Below are 13,116 nucleotides of genomic sequence, written 5' to 3' on the forward strand. Positions count from 1 at the left end.
AAATACATTTCGTCAGTTTTTCCTTCGGTAAGAATTGATTTCACTCTTTGTACATATTTTTCCTCAAAAAGAACATTGTTATTTAATATCCATAATCCGGGCCCTGTTTCCACTTTGCAGGTATTTAGTTTAAGGTATACAAAAGAATGATCACTAAAGGATGTATCTGCATAATAAATATTTTGCACATTGGAGTGCAATTTTGAGGAAATCAAAAAATAATCTATTCTACTCTGCTTCATTTCGCCTAGTACAACTTGTTTTCTGGAGAAACTACGAGTACTAGGATTTCGTGATCTCCATAAATCGGTAATATTCCTATCATGAATAATTTTATAAAGTTCACGCATTGCTACATCATCAATATGTAAGGCTTTGTTATGTCGATCAATACCTGCTAAAGTTGTATTAAAATCACCAGCCAGGATAGTGCTATCACTAGTACTGTTATGTAAATATGTATTTAGCTTCATGAAAAAGTTAAACTTTTCCTTCACAACATTTGGAGCATAAATATTGATTAAATCAATCACTTTATCATCAATAGCTATTTTAAGATGTAAAATCCTACCCTTTTCAATCATTTCTTGTGTCACCTGATTTCTCAATTCTCTCACTACTAAAACAGCAACACCTGCCCTCCTGTTGTCAGCATTACTATAAAATATGTCACCATTCCAAATCTCATTTTCTCTAATACTTTCAACAAACTCATCATCCCAAAAGGTTTCTTGCAATAATAAAATATGGCCTCTTTTCTCTTTAAATATTTCTAAAACAGACTTTAGTTTATTCAAATTACGCAAGCCATTTACATTTAGAGATACAATATTTAAAGCCATGATTATGATGAGTGTATTGAAAGTATTAAAAAATGTTGAGTGTTTGATCATTTCTTCATAGGTGTTCGTCGCATGCTATTCATCTTCATATTAGGTACTGGATTAAACCTTCTCCTTCTCCTTTGTACTACTTTGAAATTTTCGATATTAGTACCGTTTTCTTGACATGTACGTGATTCGTTTGATCTTTCAACAACGTCTGCAGCCATCTTCCTGTCATCATCTGAATCTGTCCCCGATCCATCTCCAATTGTATGATTGTTGTTTACTTCCTCAGATTCTATTTCTACATTGGTCATATCAACTCCAATTCTTTCTTTTTCTTCCCCACTTTCTCCACTCTCATTATCTTTTTTTGCATTCTCAATTTCTTCTTTATCATCTTCGTCACTCTGTAACTCCAATATGTCTTCCCTCATATCATCATCAACTTGCGAATGAATGCCTGTAATGGCCTCTCTGTAACACATACATGTTTGCGCCTCTTTGTGGCATTTGTCGCATATCCTGCATGTACACATAAGAGGAAAACTTCCACAACTTTCACATCTTTGCCTTGTGCAATTTTTTGCTACATGGCCTTGCTCCCCACACTTGTAGCATACAAAATCAGGGCAGTCTTTTATAACATGTCCCGGATCAAGACATCTAGAACATACCTTAACTTGATTATTGTGTAATACTCTAAAGTATTGTTGACCATTGACAGTCTGAAATTTCAGACTGTAAGGCAAGGATTTTACCTGCTGTGGAAATTTACATTTGACATAACGAGTCCCATCAGCCACACTAGTTCCAGGATAATATCTGCGTTGAATGGGAGAAAGAAGTTCTACTCCGTATTCACCGAGCTTCATACTTATATCATCATCTGTGATGTATGCTGGTAAATGAAGAATTGACACAATAATAGTGTCTGAATATAAAAGAGTACAATCAAAGTGTTCACTTCCAATATCAATTCCACACAAGGTATTATATGCTACTTCCTTACTCGGTAGTGTGACCTCATACAAATTTGCACCTTTGGGCACAACTGCATAGACCGACATATCTCCGGTTAATTCTTCTACACTTCTAACAATATCACTTGCCTTTATTTTCTTCACATCCTTTACATCAATCACCACGGTACATTCTTTCCCAAAACGACGAGAAGCTCCTGTCTGTCTATCGATGTTACTCGACATGCCATTCTTATTGTTAGCTATTCCACTGGTGTCATTAGAGTGTGAGTCAGCTCCTTGTGCTGCACGTGCAGCACGACCAGGCTTTGTATTCATTGTCACAGAAAAAAATTTTTTGTGTGGTGGATAAAGTTATCCACACACTCAAAATATATCTCACTTATATATGAATGCGATCAAACAAATCTTATCAACGTACCTGTAACAAATTAAAACAGCAAAAATGTCTATTAAAGGAAAAAAACTTGAAAATTCACGGAGCGATCATCAAACGTGTTTTCCTTCTGATGTCATAACCGGAAGTCTCTATTTTAGAGTCATAAAAGATACTGCTCTATGACAAAAGAACAGTTTGTCAGAAGTGGGATTCGAACCCACGCCGGGAAGACCCGACTGCGACCTGAACGCAGCGCCTTAGACCGCTCGGCCATCCTGACATATGCATTGCAAAGATCCGAGTGCACATAGAGAGACTGAAGGGCGTATAGGTCAGCATACTGAATAGGACTCGTTGAGGCCTAGAATCATCAACTAATTGAATAAATAGTAAGATTTTGTAACAACAAAGATTTTGTAACAGCACAGGATAATCTCCCATCATCTATATTTTTATCTTTGTACTTGTATATTGTGCCTCTAATAATGATAACATTAACTACAAAGTTATTAATGTTTTCCTTGCAGAGAAGTCGATGAGGGAGGGATTCTACTGTAATTTGAATGCATCATCTTAGACCGCTTGTCCATCCTGATCTATCCATTAGTTTTCTGCACCTTATCTCTTAGAAATACAGTGGAAAGGATACATTAAATGATAGAGACAAATGCAAATGTTAAGTAATAGAGAACAATTGAAATATGAAGGAACAGTGAAAACCTCCAATGTAACAGGTAAGCGTTATTGAACAATGTTATATTATGTATGCATACATCCATAGAGAGAGAGAGAGAGAGAGAGAGAGAGAGAGAGAGATGGTGTGTGTGTGTGTGGGGGGGGGGAAAGGGTAGGTGGACGTATATAATTAGACAGGCAGTGGATAGATGGGCATCTTGTTTGTGAATCGCGGGAATATAGCGCCAGCGGGTACTTATATAAAAATGACAATTTCTCATTAACATACAAGAGATAAACTTCTCCTCTCGATAATACCTTGTGCTTATTATAACTGTTTGAGCATAAAGAATAAAAAGGTAACCTTTTTGGGACTCGAATGAATGTGAGTGAAACACTCATGCAGGTAGTATCGCTTTCCCGTCTGTAGATATCCGTGAGATTTGTATGTGTGTGTGTGTCTATATGTGTGTGTGTGTGTGTGTGTGTGAGAGAGAGAGAGAGAGAGAGAGAGAGAGAGAGAGAGGATAACAAGTTAATACATTTGAAGGGCCAGAAAAGCATATTTAACTAAAACAGCTGTTATATGCCAGCATACATGAACGCTGTAAGATTGATGTTTTCTATTTTAGAGTCATAAGAGATACTGCTCTATGACAAAAGAACAGTTTGTCAGAAGTGGGATTCGAACCCACGCCGGGAAGACCCGACTGCGACCTGAACGCATCGCCTTTTTTTTTTTTTTTCTTTCTTTATTCAAAAACGCTTTGTACAGTATAAAAGTTAAAAATATACAGTCAGTATGTACATAGTAGTTTGTAATGCTATATTACAAAATAATGGTTCTACAATAGTATTTTGTAATGCTATATTACAAAACAATGATTCTACAATAGTATTTTGTTAAGCTATATTACAGAACAATGATTCTAAAATTTTATTGTGTAATGTTATAGTACAAAACAATGATTCTACAATGTAATAAACACTTTATCCTCTTCTATTCTCATTAAAGGATTATCTTTTACAAAATACTTCGTAATCAAAGTCTGATTTTTGTCTTTGTAATGTTGATACGCATATAATATATATTTTCTAGTCAAATATTGGAACAATCTTTCGATGTCTATTTGTTTCCCTAATAAAGACATAATGTTTCTTCTTTTGTAAATGCACAATCGAGCAATGCTCAGAATGTAGTTCAAAAAATAACTATTTACTGATTTTGTTTCTTTGTTATATCCTATCATGAGCATTTGTTCAAGAGAAGTGCTATTGAGAACACCAACTCTACAATTTTTAAAAAGAATCTCAACTATATATACAATATAATTCTTAAAAGAGCTTAATTCAGGACATTTCAAAAACATGTGAAATAAATCCTCTGTTTCCAACTGGCACACTGGACATGAGTCATTATCAATTTTGCCATAGTATTTTAGTCTCTCTTTTGTAAATATTCGATTGTGCATTATTCTATAATCCAAATCTATACAATCTGGGGTCTTGAAAGGTAGGTGTATCAATTTCCAGTATTTATGCTTTTCCAAACTAAATATCTTACTCCAAAAGGAAACAGAAGCTGGTTCTTGAAAAATCAACGTACATAAAAGCTTGTAAAATAGTTGTGTTGTACATAAACAGAGGTCATATAATTTTGTATCAACTCTGAGAAACATATTATTTCTCCCATTGGTTACAGTGGGTTTTGACTCTGTTGCAACAATATTTCTCCAGCCTAATGGTATACTTTCTATTATGCAATTATAGTCTTTTTTTATCTTATCTGTTTTGATCTCAGAATTTGATTTGTATATCATTTCTTGAATAGCTCTATAAGGTAGTATTCCAGGTACAAATTCATATGTAATATCCTGAACACGAACAATTCCTGCTTCTATAAATTCTGCGAAAAACAACGTTTTACCAGCACATGTAATATTAGGATTTAAAAAGAGAGGTTGTTCAAAAACATTCCTCACATCAATATTTGTATCGATATTATTTCTAAGTTTTTCCCATGCATGAAACATTTCTCTGTAAAATATAGGTAGGGTATTCAATTGTTGCTTATTTAAAGACATGAGAAACAACTCTTTGGTCAACCTCATGTTCAGGACAGTAGATAAAAAGTGATCAAAGGTATTTTTCCACATAGCATGGCAATTCACATCAAAGTATCTTTTTAAAAATTTTAGTCTGAATGCATACATTTTCATCTTTATATCAGTTAACTGTAGTCCGCCATTTCGCTTATCACCAATTATTGTATAATAGTGAACCAAATGGGACTTTCCTGACCAGATAAATCTGAGAAATAATTGCTTCAATTCATCAGCAATCATATCAGGAAGAGGCTGAACTGACACTATGTACAATACTCTAGAAACTAATAAGTTATTAACAACTGTTACTTTTCCTTGTATTGTCAAATATCTCTGTGACCACAGTTGCAATAAGTTTTTAATTTTAGACAATCTATCATTCCAGTTCAGTTGCTCACATAACTTTGCACATTTTCCCACATAAGCTCCCAAAATTAAGATGACTTGATCACACATTTGAATTTGTAATTGTTTGCAATAATCATCAGTAAGTTTACCAGATCCAATACACAGAAGTTCTGTCTTTTCCTTGTTCACCTTTGCACCAGATCCTTTACAATACAAGTCAAGTACATTAAAAGATTGATTAATGGATTGTGTGTCCGCTAATGTCAAGGTTGTATCATCTGCATGTTGAAAAACTTTACTTGTATTACTAGACAGTGGGAGTGGAATACCTTTGATAGTGGGATTTGCTTTGATAGCGAGTCCTAAGGGTTCTGCTGCTAATACATATAACATTGCTGATATAGGACAACCTTGTCTGACTGAATTTTTAATTAAAAAGGGTTTCGTTAGATGACCATTGCATTTAACACTACTTTTAATTTCATTATAAAATATCTTTATCCACTGAATAAAATTGTCACCAAAACCGAACTTTCGTAACACAGAAATCAAATATGAGTGGTAAACTCTGTCAAACGCTTTTTCTTGATCAATTTTTAAGATATATCCCTCAAGATTGTCTCTCTCAACCATATCTATAATATCTCTTACAGTGACTATAGTATCAGCAATATCTCTCCCAACTATACAACATGTCTGAGTTTGAGAAATAATTTTGGGTAATACCATTTTTAAACGTGTAGACAAAATCCTTGCCAAAATTTTATAATCTACATTAAGTAAACTGATAGGACGCCAATTTTGCAATCTTCTATTATCCCCCTTATTTTTATAAATAAGTGATATAACCCCAAATCTCATTGATCTCGACATAATATTGTCATTCTTAACACTCTGAAAGATGTGCAACAGAATATCATATATACAATCATAAAATTTACAATACCACTCTACTGTCAATCCGTCCGGGCCGGGGCTTTTATTTTTAGCCATCCCTTTTATAGCTGTATGTATTTCATCAACTGTTATTATGGCATCACACATATCTTTATCCTCATCAGATACAGAACAGTTTACAAAATTTAAAAGTGAATCAGTACAATTATCATCAACAGTTACCGAAGAATATAAATGACTATAAAACTGATGTATTTCATTTAAGATTCCGCTTGTATTTGAAATAATTACACCATCATCATCAATTAATTCATTGATTACATTTTTGTTGTGTCGATATTTCTCAAGATTTAGAAAATATTTAGTATTTCTATCGCTTTCAATTGCCCATTTGGCCTTAGATCTCAATATAGCACCCCGACAAAAATCAGTTTCATAGTCACTTAGCTGATGTTTTAGTTCTTCATATTTGTTAATGTCATATGGTTCTTTATTTGCGACTTTTTCTGAAAATGATTTTAATTTATTTTGCAATGTAAAGTATTCTTGTAATCTTTCCTTATTTCTTCTTGTACAGTATACTTGGGAAAATTTTTTAATTTTGTATTTTACATTATCGCACCAAATGAGTGGTTCACTGAAATACATTTCGTCAGTTTTTCCTTCGGTAAGAATTGATTTCACTCTTTGTACATATTTTTCCTCAAAAAGAACATTGTTATTTAATATCCATAATCCGGGCCCTGTTTCCACTTTGCAGGTATTTAGTTTAAGGTATACAAAAGAATGATCACTAAAGGATGTATCTGCATAATAAATATTTTGCACATTGGAGTGCAATTTTGAGGAAATCAAAAAATAATCTATTCTACTCTGCTTCATTTCGCCTAGTACAACTTGTTTTCTGGAGAAACTACGAGTACTAGGATTTCGTGATCTCCATAAATCGGTAATATTCCTATCATGAATAATTTTATAAAGTTCACGCATTGCTACATCATCAATATGTAAGGCTTTGTTATGTCGATCAATACCTGCTAAAGTTGTATTAAAATCACCAGCCAGGATAGTGCTATCACTAGTACTGTTATGTAAATATGTATTTAGCTTCATGAAAAAGTTAAACTTTTCCTTCACAACATTTGGAGCATAAATATTGATTAAATCAATCACTTTATCATCAATAGCTATTTTAAGATGTAAAATCCTACCCTTTTCAATCATTTCTTGTGTCACCTGATTTCTCAATTCTCTCACTACTAAAACAGCAACACCTGCCCTCCTGTTGTCAGCATTACTATAAAATATGTCACCATTCCAAATCTCATTTTCTCTAATACTTTCAACAAACTCATCATCCCAAAAGGTTTCTTGCAATAATAAAATATGGCCTCTTTTCTCTTTAAATATTTCTAAAACAGACTTTAGTTTATTCAAATTACGCAAGCCATTTACATTTAGAGATACAATATTTAAAGCCATGATTATGATGAGTGTATTGAAAGTATTAAAAAATGTTGAGTGTTTGATCATTTCTTCATAGGTGTTCGTCGCATGCTATTCATCTTCATATTAGGTACTGGATTAAACCTTCTCCTTCTCCTTTGTACTACTTTGAAATTTTCGATATTAGTACCGTTTTCTTGACATGTACGTGATTCGTTTGATCTTTCAACAACGTCTGCAGCCATCTTCCTGTCATCATCTGAATCTGTCCCCGATCCATCTCCAATTGTATGATTGTTGTTTACTTCCTCAGATTCTATTTCTACATTGGTCATATCAACTCCAATTCTTTCTTTTTCTTCCCCACTTTCTCCACTCTCATTATCTTTTTTTGCATTCTCAATTTCTTCTTTATCATCTTCGTCACTCTGTAACTCCAATATGTCTTCCCTCATATCATCATCAACTTGCGAATGAATGCCTGTAATGGCCTCTCTGTAACACATACATGTTTGCGCCTCTTTGTGGCATTTGTCGCATATCCTGCATGTACACATAAGAGGAAAACTTCCACAACTTTCACATCTTTGCCTTGTGCAATTTTTTGCTACATGGCCTTGCTCCCCACACTTGTAGCATACAAAATCAGGGCAGTCTTTTATAACATGTCCCGGATCAAGACATCTAGAACATACCTTAACTTGATTATTGTGTAATACTCTAAAGTATTGTTGACCATTGACAGTCTGAAATTTCAGACTGTAAGGCAAGGATTTTACCTGCTGTGGAAATTTACATTTGACATAACGAGTCCCATCAGCCACACTAGTTCCAGGATAATATCTGCGTTGAATGGGAGAAAGAAGTTCTACTCCGTATTCACCGAGCTTCATACTTATATCATCATCTGTGATGTATGCTGGTAAATGAAGAATTGACACAATAATAGTGTCTGAATATAAAAGAGTACAATCAAAGTGTTCACTTCCAATATCAATTCCACACAAGGTATTATATGCTACTTCCTTACTCGGTAGTGTGACCTCATACAAATTTGCACCTTTGGGCACAACTGCATAGACCGACATATCTCCGGTTAATTCTTCTACACTTCTAACAATATCACTTGCCTTTATTTTCTTCACATCCTTTACATCAATCACCACGGTACATTCTTTCCCAAAACGACGAGAAGCTCCTGTCTGTCTATCGATGTTACTCGACATGCCATTCTTATTGTTAGCTATTCCACTGGTGTCATTAGAGTGTGAGTCAGCTCCTTGTGCTGCACGTGCAGCACGACCAGGCTTTGTATTCATTGTCACAGAAAAAAATTTTTTGTGTGGTGGATAAAGTTATCCACACACTCAAAATATATCTCACTTATATATGAATGCGATCAAACAAATCTTATCAACGTACCTGTAACAAATTAAAACAGCAAAAATGTCTATTAAAGGAAAAAAACTTGAAAATTCACGGAGCGATCATCAAACGTGTTTTCCTTCTGATGTCATAACCGGAAGTCTCTATTTTAGAGTCATAAAAGATACTGCTCTATGACAAAAGAACAGTTTGTCAGAAGTGGGATTCGAACCCACGCCGGGAAGACCCGACTGCGACCTGAACGCAGCGCCTTAGACCGCTCGGCCATCCTGACATATGCATTGCAAAGATCCGAGTGCACATAGAGAGACTGAAGGGCGTATAGGTCAGCATACTGAATAGGACTCGTTGAGGCCTAGAATCATCGACTAATTGAATAAATAGTAAGATTTTGTAACAACAAAGATTTTGTAACAGCACAGGATAATCTCCCATCATCTATATTTTTATCTTTGTACTTGTATATTGTTCCTCTAATAATGATAACATTAACTACAAAGTTATTAATGTTTTCCTTGCAGAGAAGTCGATGAGGGAGGGATTCTACTGTAATTTGAATGCATCATCTTAGACCGCTTGTCCATCCTGATCTATCCATTAGTTTTCTGCACCTTATCTCTTAGAAATACAGTGGAAAGGATACATTAAATGATAGAGACAAATGCAAATGTTAAGTAATAGAGAACAATTGAAATATGAAGGAACAGTGAAAACCTCCAATGTAACAGGTAAGCGTTATTGAACAATGTTATATTATGTATGCATACATCCATAGAGAGAGAGAGAGAGAGAGAGAGAGAGAGAGATGGTGTGTGTGTGTGTGTGGGGGGGGGGAAGGGTAGGTGGACGTATATAATTAGACAGGCAGTGGATAGATGGGCATCTTGTTTGTGAATCGCGGGAATATAGCGCCAGCGGGTACTTATATAAAAATGACAATTTCTCATTAACATACAAGAGATAAACTTCTCCTCTCGATAATACCTTGTGCTTATTATAACTGTTTGAGCATAAAGAATAAAAAGGTAACCTTTTTGGGACTCGAATGAATGTGAGTGAAACACTCATGCAGGTAGTATCGCTTTCCCGTCTGTAGATATCCGTGAGATTTGTATGTGTGTGTGTGTCTATATGTGTGTGTGTGTGTGTGTGTGTGTGTGAGAGAGAGAGAGAGAGAGAGAGAGAGAGAGAGAGAGAGAGAGAGGATAACAAGTTAATACATTTGAAGGGCCAGAAAAGCATATTTAACTAAAACAGCTGTTATATGCCAGCATACATGAACGCTGTAAGATTGATGTTTTCTATTTTAGAGTCATAAGAGATACTGCTCTATGACAAAAGAACAGTTTGTCAGAAGTGGGATTCGAACCCACGCCGGGAAGACCCGACTGCGACCTGAACGCATCGCCTTTTTTTTTTTTTTTCTTTCTTTATTCAAAAACGCTTTGTACAGTATAAAAGTTAAAAATATACAGTCAGTATGTACATAGTAGTTTGTAATGCTATATTACAAAATAATGGTTCTACAATAGTATTTTGTAATGCTATATTACAAAACAATGATTCTACAATAGTATTTTGTTAAGCTATATTACAGAACAATGATTCTAAAATTTTATTGTGTAATGTTATAGTACAAAACAATGATTCTACAATGTAATAAACACTTTATCCTCTTCTATTCTCATTAAAGGATTATCTTTTACAAAATACTTCGTAATCAAAGTCTGATTTTTGTCTTTGTAATGTTGATACGCATATAATATATATTTTCTAGTCAAATATTGGAACAATCTTTCGATGTCTATTTGTTTCCCTAATAAAGACATAATGTTTCTTCTTTTGTAAATGCACAATCGAGCAATGCTCAGAATGTAGTTCAAAAAATAACTATTTACTGATTTTGTTTCTTTGTTATATCCTATCATGAGCATTTGTTCAAGAGAAGTGCTATTGAGAACACCAACTCTACAATTTTTAAAAAGAATCTCAACTATATATACAATATAATTCTTAAAAGAGCTTAATTCAGGACATTTCAAAAACATGTGAAATAAATCCTCTGTTTCCAACTGGCACACTGGACATGAGTCATTATCAATTTTGCCATAGTATTTTAGTCTCTCTTTTGTAAATATTCGATTGTGCATTATTCTATAATCCAAATCTATACAATCTGGGGTCTTGAAAGGTAGGTGTATCAATTTCCAGTATTTATGCTTTTCCAAACTAAATATCTTACTCCAAAAGGAAACAGAAGCTGGTTCTTGAAAAATCAACGTACATAAAAGCTTGTAAAATAGTTGTGTTGTACATAAACAGAGGTCATATAATTTTGTATCAACTCTGAGAAACATATTATTTCTCCCATTGGTTACAGTGGGTTTTGACTCTGTTGCAACAATATTTCTCCAGCCTAATGGTATACTTTCTATTATGCAATTATAGTCTTTTTTTATCTTATCTGTTTTGATCTCAGAATTTGATTTGTATATCATTTCTGGAATAGCTCTATAAGGTAGTATTCCAGGTACAAATTCATATGTAATATCCTGAACACGAACAATTCCTGCTTCTATAAATTCTGCGAAAAACAACGTTTTACCAGCACATGTAATATTAGGATTTAAAAAGAGAGGTTGTTCAAAAACATTCCTCACATCAATATTTGTATCGATATTATTTCTAAGTTTTTCCCATGCATGAAACATTTCTCTGTAAAATATAGGTAGGATATTCAATTGTTGCTTATTTAAAGACATGAGAAACAACTCTTTGGTCAACCTCATGTTCAGGACAGTAGATAAAAAGTGATCAAAGGTATTTTTCCACATAGCATGGCAATTCACATCAAAGTATCTTTTTAAAAATTTTAGTCTGAATGCATACATTTTCATCTTTATATCAGTTAACTGTAGTCCGCCATTTCGCTTATCACCAATTATTGTATAATAGTGAACCAAATGGGACTTTCCTGACCAGATAAATCTGAGAAATAATTGCTTCAATTCATCAGCAATCATATCAGGAAGAGGCTGAACTGACACTATGTACAATACTCTAGAAACTAATAAGTTATTAACAACTGTTACTTTTCCTTGTATTGTCAAATATCTCTGTGACCACAGTTGCAATAAGTTTTTAATTTTAGACAATCTATCATTCCAGTTCAGTTGCTCACATAACTTTGCACATTTTCCCACATAAGCTCCCAAAATTAAGATGACTTGATCACACATTTGAATTTGTAATTGTTTGCAATAATCATCAGTAAGTTTACCAGATCCAATACACAGAAGTTCTGTCTTTTCCTTGTTCACCTTTGCACCAGATCCTTTACAATACAAGTCAAGTACATTAAAAGATTGATTAATGGATTGTGTGTCCGCTAATGTCAAGGTTGTATCATCTGCATGTTGAAAAACTTTACTTGTATTACTAGACAGTGGGAGTGGAATACCTTTGATAGTGGGATTTGCTTTGATAGCGAGTCCTAAGGGTTCTGCTGCTAATACATATAACATTGCTGATATAGGACAACCTTGTCTGACTGAATTTTTAATTAAAAAGGGTTTCGTTAGATGACCATTGCATTTAACACTACTTTTAATTTCATTATAAAATATCTTTATCCACTGAATAAAATTGTCACCAAAACCGAACTTTCGTAACACAGAAATCAAATATGAGTGGCAAACTCTGTCAAACGCTTTTTCTTGATCAATTTTTAAGATATATCCCTCAAGATTGTTTCTCTCAACCATATCTATAATATCTCTTACAGTGACTATAGTATCAGCAATATCTCTCCCAACTATACAACATGTCTGAGTTTGAGAAATAATTTTGGGTAATACCATTTTTAAACGTGTAGACAAAATCCTTGCCAAAATTTTATAATCTACATTAAGTAAACTGATAGGACGCCAATTTTGCAATCTTCTATTATCCCCCTTATTTTTATAAATAAGTGATATAACCCCAAATCTCATTGATCTCGACATAATATTGTCATTCTTAACACTCTGAAAGATGTGCAACAGAATATCATATATACAATCATAAAATTTACA

General features: G+C 33.9%; 2 non-coding genes across 2 annotated transcripts; both read right to left on the reverse strand.

The window, feature by feature from the left end:
- Positions 1 to 2,382: 2,382 nt before the first annotated feature.
- Positions 2,383 to 2,466, reverse strand: Trnal-cag (transfer RNA leucine (anticodon CAG)). Its single transcript has one exon. It is a non-coding gene; the product is annotated as a tRNA-Leu (tRNA).
- Positions 2,467 to 9,233: 6,767 nt separating this feature from the next.
- On the reverse strand, positions 9,234 to 9,317 carry Trnal-cag (transfer RNA leucine (anticodon CAG)). Its single transcript has one exon. It is a non-coding gene; the product is annotated as a tRNA-Leu (tRNA).
- Positions 9,318 to 13,116: the final 3,799 nt, after the last annotated feature.

Source organism: Sinohyriopsis cumingii, unplaced genomic scaffold, assembly GCF_028554795.1.
Source record: "Sinohyriopsis cumingii isolate HCF-2022 unplaced genomic scaffold, ASM2855479v2 utg000066l, whole genome shotgun sequence".
Classification (NCBI taxonomy): Eukaryota; Metazoa; Mollusca; class Bivalvia; order Unionida; family Unionidae; genus Sinohyriopsis; species Sinohyriopsis cumingii.